The sequence below is a fragment of the Sus scrofa genome, chromosome X (assembly GCF_054392235.1).
Source record: "Sus scrofa isolate SSC_HxYL_T2T_F1_AM1 chromosome X, Sscrofa_HxYL_maternal_Yorkshire_Landrace_v2.0, whole genome shotgun sequence".
Taxonomy (NCBI): domain Eukaryota; kingdom Metazoa; phylum Chordata; class Mammalia; order Artiodactyla; family Suidae; genus Sus; species Sus scrofa.
In genome coordinates, this window is record NC_139401.1 from 95973135 (window position 1) to 95985686 (window position 12552).

The 12552-nt window shown below is 38.3% G+C and overlaps 1 protein-coding gene across 7 annotated transcripts in view; it reads left to right on the top strand.

Moving 5' to 3' along the window:
* The window catches only part of IL1RAPL2 (interleukin 1 receptor accessory protein like 2), a 1117802-nt gene that overhangs the window by 400912 nt on the left and 704338 nt on the right, over positions 1-12552 (top strand). For 3 of the 7 annotated variants that reach the window (XM_085008093.1, XM_085008092.1, XM_085008096.1), the window contains one exon: positions 3097-3202. The exons of the other annotated variants lie outside the window; for them this stretch is intronic. The gene's annotated coding sequence lies outside the window, so the exon portion shown is untranslated. The remainder of the gene's footprint in view (positions 1-3096; positions 3203-12552) is intronic. 7 annotated transcript variants of the gene reach the window in all.

Consider the following 12552-nt stretch of genomic DNA (forward strand, 5'->3'; position numbering starts at 1 on the left):
CCTTCAAGTCTGCATTCTCTGCGAATACACTTTCTTGTCTGGTAAAAAGTACCTGAAACCATGTCTGTAGAACCCAAATGACTAGTTAAAAATTGAAAATATCATCAGCTAGTGTTTCCACTACCATACCACTAATAACAAGTTTAGCTGAATTATATGGGTGAAATAAAATTTCCACAAAAAAAAATCATTGCTAAATAAAAGCAGGTGAAGAATAAAGTCATGCCTGTGAGGCATTAGATAGACTTGTCACTTAGTAAAACAGCCATTTGACATGCATTTTTTTTTTTTTTGTCTTTTTGGGGCTGCACCCATGGCATATGAAGGTTCCCAGGCTAGGGACTGAATTGGAACTATAGCTGCAGGCCTACTCCACAGCCACAGCAACACATGATCCAAGCCGTGTCTGTGACCTATGCCACAGCTCATGGCAAAGCCAGATCTTTAACTCACTGAGCAAGACCAGGAATCAAACCTGTGTTCTCATGGATACTAGTCAGATTCGTTTCCACTGAGCCATGACGGGAACTCCTCACATGCATTTTTAAAAGTTTTTCTGGGAGTTCCCTGGTGACTCAATAGGTTAAGGATCTGGCTTTGTCACTCTTGTGGCACAGGTTCAATCCCCGGCCCAGGAACTTCCTCAGGTGTAGCCAAAAAAAAAAAAAAAAAGAATTTTTTTTTCCTGACTTCATCAGTTCATCTTTAATTTGAATTAATTTACTAGTTTGTGTGTGTGTGTGTGTGTGTGTAGAAACAGCTTTGATCTCCTTTAACCCTGCCTTGATTTCTTTTAAGTACCAAATATACAAACAATGGCTTACTCTCCTTATTCCTCTGTGGGGAATTTTCTGGCTGTAACAAAGCATTAATACATGGCATAAAAAGGCATGTGCAGTGTCTGTCTGCCTCACAGACACTATGTTAACAGGCAGTATTTTGCTTGGCAAAGCAGCACGACATGAATATGGACCTCATTCCCTGTGTTCTCCCATGTAGAGGTCTGTTCTCCATTCCCACCTCTTCACATTTTGGTGGTAATACATTCCATTTTGAGAGGAACTTCATTGACTGTTTAGACAATACGCACACAATTGGCCCAGCCTGTGAGCAGATATCTTACTCAGCAGTCAGGGCTGTGCAGGGGAATGACCCTTTCAACACAAAAAATAGTGCTCCAGGGACAGAGTCAATGCAGCTTTTGAAATGGCTGAGGGGATAGCACAGGCTTGTGGAGAATGTGACTCAACTCAATGTGATACATGCCTCTGGCAAATACACAGGGTAGTGGCAGTAACTTACTTATTTTGAATTTACACCCTGATTGAGAAGACTTTGGGGGTAGTTTAGAAGTTGAGTATAATGCAAATAATTGAACAATTAGGGATGAAAACTGAAGAGAGGCCATCCTGTTAATGACGACAGCTTTGCTACTCTTATCTATGGAAACGTACTGTTGCTTATTTAATCAGGGAGGGTTTTTCTTTTCTTTTTCCTCCTGCTCTGTGTCCTATATCAAATTAGGCCCTAAATGAATATTTTTTTTTTCTTTTGGGCACTCTCATTGTTTGGTTAGATCACTGATGGCATCAGATTTTTGATCCCCTCCTTTCCTAAGGCTCAGAAATGTCGCCCTCAGAGGTGGTTCTCATTGTAGCTTCATCAGGAGAGAAGTGCCTGGGGATCAAGGCGGCCCCCACTGCATGATGCAGAGCAGCTGTCGGCTGCTTTGTGACAGCGAGTACTAATGGCTGTGACTTGCTTGTGCTTCTCAGTGAATCATTCATTACCTGCATGATGGGTCTCTCCCCAGGCAAAAGGACTGAGAGCATAGCCCCCACAGTAAAGCGTGTCTGATGAATTTTGTGGACTGTTAATGGAAAATTTCAGTGTTTTTCTTTCTAAATGCTTTAGTTTATCTTGCCAAGCCAAGGCATAGTACAAATGTCTTTGCTAGCATCCACAAGGCTCTCAGACAAAGCTCGGCTTTTTAAAGATTTGGGGAAATGATTTGTATCAAGTCTTTAGTCTCCCAGAGTGAAGAGTTAAAAGTTTCCAGTTTTGACTTTAACGGTTTTTCCCTGACCACTGGCCATCTGTTGTGGTGCAGAGACATTTTCTACAGGGATATATGCCTTGGCAAATTTTTGTCATCACTGTCATATCAACTCAGCATTTTCTTGTCATCTTTCAGCTTTTATAAACTGCTTCTGAATTGACAGCTGTCGCCAACATGCTTAGGTAGCAATTTAGAGGTTAGTTTAATTGACCAAGGTTAAATTTTCTTCTTGCTCACAAAACACTAAGAAATTGGGACTGATTTATAGTTAGGGGGTAATGCCTGGTTATGTAAAATTTTATAAATGAATTATGGGATAGTAGTTTCTATGCATCCTAATAGTGATCTTTCAAACAGAACTGGATGGAATATTGTCTCTATAAGCATCAAAGTCACAGGCTCATTTTATTATAGCTTTATTGATAAAAAGGTAGCAAGGTAGAGGCTTTGTCATTTTTTGTTAGCATATGATCTTAAATTTTATGCTGGTTAAGCTTTGAGAAGTGACTATGACAATACTACAGCTTAAAATCTTTTTGTTGGACTTTTACTTGTGCTTTTATTGAAGCTTATTTTTTAAAATTTAAAAACATTCTAATATATGGCACAAATGAACCTTTCACAGAAAAGAAAATCATGGACTTGGAGAATAGATTTCTGGTTGCCAAGAGGGAGGGGGAGGGAGTGGGATGGATTGGGAACTTGGGGTTACAGAGGATTGCTTTTGAAATGGATAGGCAATGAGATCCTGCTGTGTAGCACTGGGAACTATGTCTAGTCACTTATGATGGAGCATGATAATGTGAGAAAAAAGAACGTATACTTGTATGTGTAACTGGGTCACCATGCTGTACAGTAGAAAATTGACAGAACACTGTAAACCAGCTATAATGAAAAAAATAAAAAATAAAAAAAAATTTAAATAAAATGTAAAAATAGGCACTCCACACATACTAAAATGCAGTTGAGAAGTTATGTTTTCCGAATGCTCTGTCCAACAAATTCACCGATTAAAGGATGCTACCCTTTGTCCTCAGGTATGTAATTATTTTATCCTGTGTGGACACATGCCGTTCTAATATACAAACTTGCAGACTACATTGTGACAAGAGAACTGTTGCCGCTTTTTGCACTATACTTAAGGTAAGAGAGTCTTAATGAGAGCTGACTGCAAAGTGAGTTTTCATGAAGTAAATTCTACTTCTCCCATTTTATTACATTATTATTCTTCTCTTGCCACCTGGCTGTAGAGGCAACTGTCAAGTATGGGTATCTCACCTCAGCGACAGTGACACAATGAGAAGTTGGTGGACAAATTGTATATACCTTTCCTCAGAAAATCCTGGTGACCTTCTGGAAATGCTGTGTATTAAGAACTGTATTCAGGGAGTTTCTGTTGTGGCTCAGCAGGTTAAGAATCTGACTCCTAAGCATCAGGATGCAGGTTTGATCTCTGGCCTTGCTCAGTGGGTTAAGGATCAGGCATGGCCACAAGCTGGAACATAGGTCACAGATGCAGCTCGGATCTGGTATTGCCATGATTGCCATGCAGTTCCAATTCAGTCCCTAGACTGGGAACTTCCATATGCCATGTGTGTGGCCCTAAAAAGAAAACAACAACAGCATCAAAAATAACAAAGAAATGTTTTCACTCTTTCATCCATTCCCATGTGCTTAGTTTCATTGAAGGCAAACTGGGGTGTCTATTTCAAACCCTAGTGGCAAATAAAGCATAGGGTCTGGCCTTTCCTGGTTACTGAATACTCATAATGTTCTTATAACATCCCCTAGAATGGGCCATCTTATCATTCTGCAGCTCTCATCCCAAAGAGCAGATGAGTGAGTGTGGATAGCCCAACCTACTATCATATCTGGGAGATGAACTCAGAATACATAGTTTGTACCTGATCCTGAGAACAAGCAGTATGTGAGAGAGGAAAGAATCATATTATTGGCAAGGATAAGTCTCAGGTTTCTGAGATTGTTTTGCGCATCTTGGGAAGCTTTTGTTCCTTTGGACTGTATCTTCTAAGGACAAGCATCATGCCTGTTACTTACTCTTGGACAATGCCTTTTACTGTCTAATATTTCGGATCTTTCAAGTTAAGGAGTGAAATGGACATATGACCATCTCCTCTTATCACAGAATTTTTTCCCACATTAAAAAGCTATATTTCTGCTTGTCTAAAAACTCCATTTATATATCCTCTCTCTAGTCTGCATTTCAGATATAAATCCTAAAATTAGTGTTAATCAAGTCTATAACCATTTCCTGAATCATCTCAGACTAGATATTTGAACTCATTCTATCATGGTACCATTTTGTTCTCTTTCATGTTTTTCTTCATTTCTTTCATGTTATTACATCTAATATCAGAATCCACTGCCACATTTTCTTTTCTTTTTTTCTTTTTTTGGCGATGCCCATGGCATATGGAAGTTCCTGGGCTAGGGATAGAAACCTTGTCACAGTTGCAACCTGCCCCATAGCTGTGGTAACAGCAGATCCTTAACCTGCTGCACCACAAGAGAACTTCCTGCCACATTTTTCTATTTTCTTGTGTCCTCTTTCCCTTAAAGGAGCTGGAAGCATTGCTTAATTTCCTCTGATCTGGTTCATGTTTCAGGTTGTTAATTCATCATTCCTTTTTTTCTTTGTGGAAGTTAGAAGCAACTTGGCTCTTGACCACTATTAAGTGCTGTCTTTCAATCACAATTGTTTTCTGCACTAGGCAGTTGGATTCTGTTGCTAAGCCAAGGGTGAATTCTATGAAGTCTGCTTCTTACATTACCAAAATCTATGTTATAGCTTCATATACTAAGACCAATGCATATCTCGCTACTCATAATAGGACATTTTGATGACTTCTCCATGTACAAGAAGTTCCTAGCCTATGCTATATAAAATATGCAGTCCTGTCTTTCCTTGTGTGGTTTAAGAGTCGCAGGGAAAGTGTTACCATTTTGCTTGGCTGATGACAGATTTAGAAGTTTCTTCCTCTTTTGATCCATGCAAATAAAACTCTGTAACATTTTACAAATGACTTACCCACCTTTAATGCCCTCTCCCACCCCATGGGATGGATATATTTTTTAAAACGGTAGCAATCAATACATAATGAGATATTTCAAAATGACACTGAAACAGTGCTGCATCCATGCTTCTTTTTCTTTTTTCTTTATAAGATATATGAAAGGAAAACTATCAGTAATGCACTAATCTCCACAGCAAATCATGACATACAGTGGATCTTGTAAAGGAATATAAGGTGACTTAAGGATTATAAAAACATAGCAGACATTGAATACTCTTCAGAAGGATGAAAATATCAGTGGCCCTTGAGAGGGAGAAGACCTTTAAAGCATATTGCAAATTATTATTCAACAAGGTAAATGCATTATCTGATACCTTCTTTGGGGGTCAATAGCAGTTGAAAGACCTGTGTTACAAAACTATTTTTAAAGGTCAACAGCTGTTTTATTCCAGATGTATCCTACTTGTGAAGCTGTTTAAATATATCTTTTTTTTTTATTTGAATTGCAATTACCACAGGGATATTGGCCCACACCTACCAGGGCATATTTAGGGCCTATTGGGGGAAAAATAGTTGGAATATTTGGCCTTATTAATACAAGTGAAGATTAGTGGGGGAAAAAAAACATAAGGTGACTGAATGCATGGAAATTGGCCTGAAATTCAGTTTACCAGTAGGGGACTTTAGAAAAATGAGCCTATCTACAAAATAGAAACAGAGGCACAGACATAGAGAACAGACTTGTGGTTGCCAAGGGGAAGGAAGGAGGAAGTGGGATGGATGAGGAGTTTGGGGTTAGTAGATGCAAACTATTACATTTAGAATGGATAAAAAACAAGGTCCTACTGTAGAGCACAGGGAACTGTATCCAATCTCTTGGAATAGAACATGATGGAAGATAGTATGAGAAAAAGAATGTGTGTGTATATGTGTGTGTGTATATATATATATGTATATATATATGAATGACTGGGTCACTATGCTGTACAGAAGGAAAAAATCATGTAAATCAACTATACTTCAATGAAAAATAATAAACATTTTTAAAAATGAAAGAATTCTGCCCTATAGATTTAAGGAAATGTTACTAGGGAGCAATGGGTAGTGAGAGTGCTTGCTTCTCATGTGCTTTCACACCTCCTCCTCCTAAGACCTTGAGCATTTTATGGCTCTACATATACTACTTTGGGCTCTGTTCAATCTCTCACTGTATTTTTAAATTAAATGTTAATATATTAGCATATTTAAATTATTAAGCAATCTGGGCAAAAGAAGAGTTCATGCAACACATGCCTGGGAATGGGTAATCAAGGGACCAGAGAAGTTACTTGAGTTGGTCAAATAGATATTTAGAGAAGAGGTCCACCCAGTGGCCAGAGCTAGGATAAGACTGTTGGAATCAGGCCTCAACAGGAAAGCACAACATGGGAGGGAGGCTAGAAAGCTTTTTGAAGATTGACAGAATGCCAGAGGACTGCCCTCCAATAGGAGGGAAAACAGCAGGACTGTCCAGAGGGTCACAGGTGATAATGAATTGGGCTCAGAGTGTTCCCACTGTGTTCACATTGAAGGTTTATAGGTCAGATCCATGTCTACTAGAACTCAAAAAAAAAAAAAAAAAAAAGACTGCATCAATTGGAATTTCAAGGATTTTTTTCCTTCTTTTGTCGCATTGTTTCAGACAACATTTATTGAACATGCACTTTGAGCCAAGCACTGAGACAGTCTGTAAGGAATATGAAATTTACAAAATAGTGTCTGTGCCTCCCACAAGCTCATAGTCTAGTGGGGAAGACTCCCAAGAAAATTCTACGAATATGAAAGTGTTAAGTGCTACAGTAATATCATTCAATAGGGGCTGAGGGAGAGCAATGGAGAGGCACCTGCATTTGATGTGGGTTAGAGTTGTTGGTCCTATGTGAACAAAACCAAAAATGATCTAAGAAGGAAGTGTCACTTGAGTTGAAACTTTAAAAATCAGGAGAACTGGCCAGATGGACAGAGCTGGGGTAAGGGCATTTGCATTAGCAGGAAAAGATATGTGCTAAGGCATTGAAAGATGCAAGCATGGCTCCTTGGAGGAACTACGGGTAGGCCAGTTTGGCTAACACTGGAGATGGAAGGGGAAAGATGTCAGGAGATGATGCTAGAAAGATAAGTAAGAGGAGGGAGTTCCCATTGTGGTTCAGTGGGTTACGAATTCAACTAGTATCCATGAGGATGCAAGTTTGATCCCTGGCCTCACCCTGTGGGCCAGGCATTGCCGTGGGCTGTGGTGTAGGTTGCAGAAATGGCTTGGATCCCACATTGCTGTGGCTGTGGCCAGCAGCTGCAGCTCCATTTGCTTGTGAACGTCCATATGTGGTGGGTATGACCCTAAAAAGTAAAAAAAAAAAAGCAAGAGCCCAAATCAGGAAAGGCCCTTCAGAGACCAAAATAAAGAGTCTGGATGTTACCTTGGAAACAGCAGAAACCACTGAGGGATACTAAGCAGGGAGTGACGTGATGAGAGTTGCATATTAGAATAAAATCAAACTGACAGCTATGTGGTAAGTACTATAATAGAGGTAAGCAGATGAGTTAAAGGAGTACAGAGGAGGTACACAGAAGGATGCACCAAACTCAGTAACTGACAGGTTAAATCAGCCCATAAAACTGGTACGACCATTTGTGAAATGCAGAGTTACTTAATTTGAGCTTTTTTCCCCCTCTAGAATTTTGGCTGTTTTTTAGTTTACAGGAATTCAGGATATTTGCCAGGATATGATGGTTAAAGGACAGGATGATTTCAAATGCATCTCCATATTACAGCTGCAGAATGTAGTTAGAGGGCTACCAAGATGCCAGGAGTGGGGGGCATTTTCCTACCCTTTGAGGATCAAGAAGGATGATTGCCTTGAACATGGCCCTCAAGGCTTTGTTAGAGGCAGAATATTGACATTTCCTATCACCAGCAATGTCATCAGGGAAAATCAGGAATTTGATATTCCTCTTTGGGCCTTCTCTGCTCAATGTGACTGTTTGAGATTCTTTTTCCATTCAAAGAATGGAAAAAGCCACAAAATCCAAACCTTTCACGTTTTCCTTAAAATGAATTTGAGGTTATATCCAGTATCAGGGCCACCCCTAGCTCAAGCAATATTGTTCACTGATCTAGCTTAAGGGAGAACAGGAAAATTTTAATTTTAGATTTTTCAGTTTCTCTTGGGTTGGAATCCACAGCTGCACCAGTGATTACTGTTTCTTTGGAAATTAAATCAAAGGTCATCATTACTTATTTTGAGTTGCAGTCCTGGCATTTGCCCCAGTTATGAAATCAAACAGCTGGGCACCTTGACATTGCAAACTTAGCAGAATCACTTGAAAAGAAAGAAAAGTTCCCTGATATTTGTACATTTGTGTCTCTCATCGCCTAATACTTGCTGACCAAAACTATATTCAGCAGAGAGTCAGGAAATTGATTTTATTGAAATGGATAAGTAAAACATATGTAAATTAGTAATTGCCAAGTCATAAAGTGTTTCTTATAGTTTGAGCATCTTTATACTTGAGTCTGACATTGATTGTCCCTGATGATGTTGCTGAATTGATCCTTTTATTAATATTTTGCCAGTACAGCTGTTATTGACACCTTCGTGAATGTCAACTATTTACTCGTAAGGAAGTAAGAACATATTAGGCTTATATATATATAAGCCGATATTATTAAGGAAATACAGTGTTGCTGAAGATAAAGTTTGTCTGAAAGGTAAAGGTGAACAATTAATCAATATTTGTGCACTGTTATTTCAGGGGTTTTGTTTAACTTAGATTTTTGTTTCCTCTTAAGCTCCAAGTTTGGTCTTTCATGTGATTTAATTATATACCTTTTGGTGTATGGTGGCCTTTTATTTTCATGTATTCACTGACACATCCAGACAAGTGCAGATAGGACTTAAGACCCCCCCACACAGCCCCCAAGTCAACATTTATTGAAACTTTATGAAGTGCCAGGCACTGTAATAACCACTTTTGTAGATACTATCTTGTTGGATTTCTACTACACAATCCATGAAACAAGTATATTTTACATATATGGAATCCAAGGTCCTGGCTTTACATATGCCCAAGGCCTCACAGCTTTTAAGTAATAGGGCTAAGATATAAACTCTGGGAGTCCAAATCCAGAAACTTTACTCATAACTGCTGTGCTCTACCATGTTAATATAGTGGTTTTTCAGCCAGAGTCAAGAATGTCGAGGCTCAGGGGAGAGTTCATACCCATTGCAAACATGTAGACTGGGTTCAGAGCCAAAACATACATGCATATGTTAAAGTGCTTAATCTACCTTCACACCCTGTTATCCACCTTCCATTACTAGATATTTACTCCAGAAAAATTAAAACATATGTCCATAGAAAGACTTTCCACAAATGTTCATAGCTGCTCTATTCATAATAGCCCAAACTTGGATGCAATCCAAACTTCCCTCAATAGATGAATGGATTCAGGTATATCCATAAAATAGAATACTACTCAACAATGAAAGGAGATGAATTGCTCATACACATAATATGGATGGATTTCACAGACGTAAGGAAGAGAGAAAGAATCCAGGCCCAGGAAAGTACATACTGTATGATTCCATTTATATAAAGTTCAAAGATAGGCAAAACTGTGCTGTGGTGAAAAATATCAGAATAGTGGTTACTTTTGGAGGGGGCTTGACTAGAATGAGTAGAAAGGAAATTTTGAGGGTGACAAAAACATCATTTAACTTGATTGGAATGTGGGACGCACAGGTTTTTGCATTTGGAAAAACTCATTGAACTGTATATGTCAGGTCTGTTCATTTCACTCCTTAGAAGTTATACCCCCACAAACATGTAAAACGAGAAAACAACAAGAGCACAATTTAACCCTCAAAATAACTTTCATATAATTCAAATGGTAGATCATATCCAAATCCACTATCAGTATAAGAATCCAGAATCAAGGCCATATACTCTGAGTAGACTGGGATTAAGCTTTGAAAATGCAGAATGGAATTGATGAAATGTTCCTAGTCTGGTGGTTCTAAGATTTTTGGCCAAAAGGACTTGAGGAAAGGGTATTACAGCATAGTCCTATCCCCCAAATAAATGATTATGACCTTGTTGAGGGAAGACCCATGGATTTCTATTTCTGTAATGCCAATGTGTAATACACTAAAGCAAGACTAAGAAGGATCTAGTCATGTGGCTGGGATGCTAGACGAATTTCTTCTGGGTTCCTGGCCTAGAGGGGTACACAAAAAGCCTGAGCATTTCAGGCTTCCCAAACAGAAGGGACACAGAGGCATGCTGAAAGTCCCCCAAAATGCTACTGAAAATTGTCCTAGAGCATTCAAGGCTTTAGCTTTTAGCCTTTAGAAAAATGTCCATAGAAAAGCTTCTGTTTCCTCTCTCCCTGCCCCAGCTATTCCCTTGGCTTTCTTCTCCATTGTATTCGGGTCTCTGCTCAAAGGACCCCTCCTCAGGGAGGCCTTCCTCAACCACATTATCTGCAATGATTACCCACTGCCCCTCCATCACTTTCTGTCCTCTTACCTCGCTTTACTTTTCTTCATAGCCCTTATATTATTCTCCATAATTATTGGCTTATCTAATTACTCTGACTCTTTTAAAATTTTTTATTCAAGTATAATTAATTTACAGTGTTTCAAATATACAGCAAAGTGATTAACTTATGCATATATATTATTTTTCAGATTCTTTTTTGCTAAAGGTAATTACAAGATATTGAGTATAATTCCCTGTGCTATATAGTAGGTCCTTATTGTTTACCTATTTTATACATAGTAATGTGTACATGTTAACTAATCTCAAACTCCTAAATTTATCTCCACAATCCCTTTCGGTTACTATGTTTCTTTTCTATGTCTGTATAATTACTGTGTCTCTTTTTATGAGGATATAAGACTCCTAAGGGCTGGGGCATCATATATTTTGCTCACTGCCATATCCTCAGTGTCTATAAAAGTGTCTGGCACATAGAAGGTGATCAATAAATATTTGTCTAAAGTAACATATTAATTATAAAACCTGCTAATCAAAAGAAAATGGTGCAGGGGTGTCCCAGTGAGAGCAAGGCTTGTCTCTTATGTGGCATAGAAGTATGTCTACCTGCCTTGAGTTAGTATATTATACCCAGGAACACTGGTCTCTTTCATAACAAGTGCCTGCTGTAACTAATTAATCAGCTAATTATCAAGACAAGATAAGTAAAGGCAGACTCTCAGGCTGAATTGAGTAGTCTTCTGGTTGTAGTTTCTGCCACCTGGGTCATGGAGTTCAAATGGTCTCCAGAGCTAAGGTACTTGCTCTAATTTATCTTTATGATAGAAGCAGGAAGTGCTACTTTTCTGTGTATTGGCATCTGTCAAAGCTAGTTTCCTTTCATACTGAAAGAGATCTATCCTTCATGTGATAGAGGATTATCTTCTTTGCCACCCATAAGCTGGCTTTGATCCCTCTTATCTTCTTCCTGTAAGGGTGTCACCATTTTACCATTTCTCTAGCAACCTACAGAGTTCCAAACAAGGCGTTATTTCAATTTAAGTGGAGACATATTTACCCAACCCCTCACATATATGGCTATTTTAGTGGATTGAACCTTCTCACATTTTCTGAGATGGAATGTCTAAATATCAGATTCTTAATTTAGGTTAATAAAAGAAGAGGAAGTTATGCTACAGAGCAATACATAGTCTTATGCTTTAATTTTTTTCTCCCATCATAGTCATCCCACAAACATGACAATTGAATTTTCTTTCATAATTGGAGCTTAGATTCACTCACTAAGCAAGTGTATATTGAGGTTCAGACTTACTACCCTCAATGATGGTGTGAGTCATGTCAGTTTAATTCAATCCAGCAAATGTTTAATGAACTCTTGCTCCATACTAGACACTGTAATAAATAAAGATATTTTTTTAAAAAAGGACAACCTCCACCCTCATAGAGAATATAGTTTATAAGTATGTAACAAGTAATTATAGGTATGATGTGTAATGTAAAGCGGTATATGCTGGGAAAACAGCAAAGGGAAAATAGTTTATAGGATCAAAAAATGCTTCCCTAAGGAGGCAGTATTTAGGCTGAAACTTGTAAGATAAGCAAAAACTAGCCATGGACAGACTGAAAATGGTTATTATTTTTCCACATTAAGTGACCACATCTTCTCTGATTCTAGCATACATGCTAATGAGCAGTCAAGGCAAAGCTCATTGGCTTGTTTGTTAAGTAGATAATAAAGAATTGGATATGGAGAGAATGTCATACCTTGAGTTAATTTATTCGATAGTTCAATAAACACTGATTTTACATAACTTTTTTTAAAAAATTAAAGTATAGTTAATTTACAATGTTGTGCCAATTTCTGCTATACACAGCAAAGTGACTCAGTTGTGCATACACACACGCACACACATTCTTTTG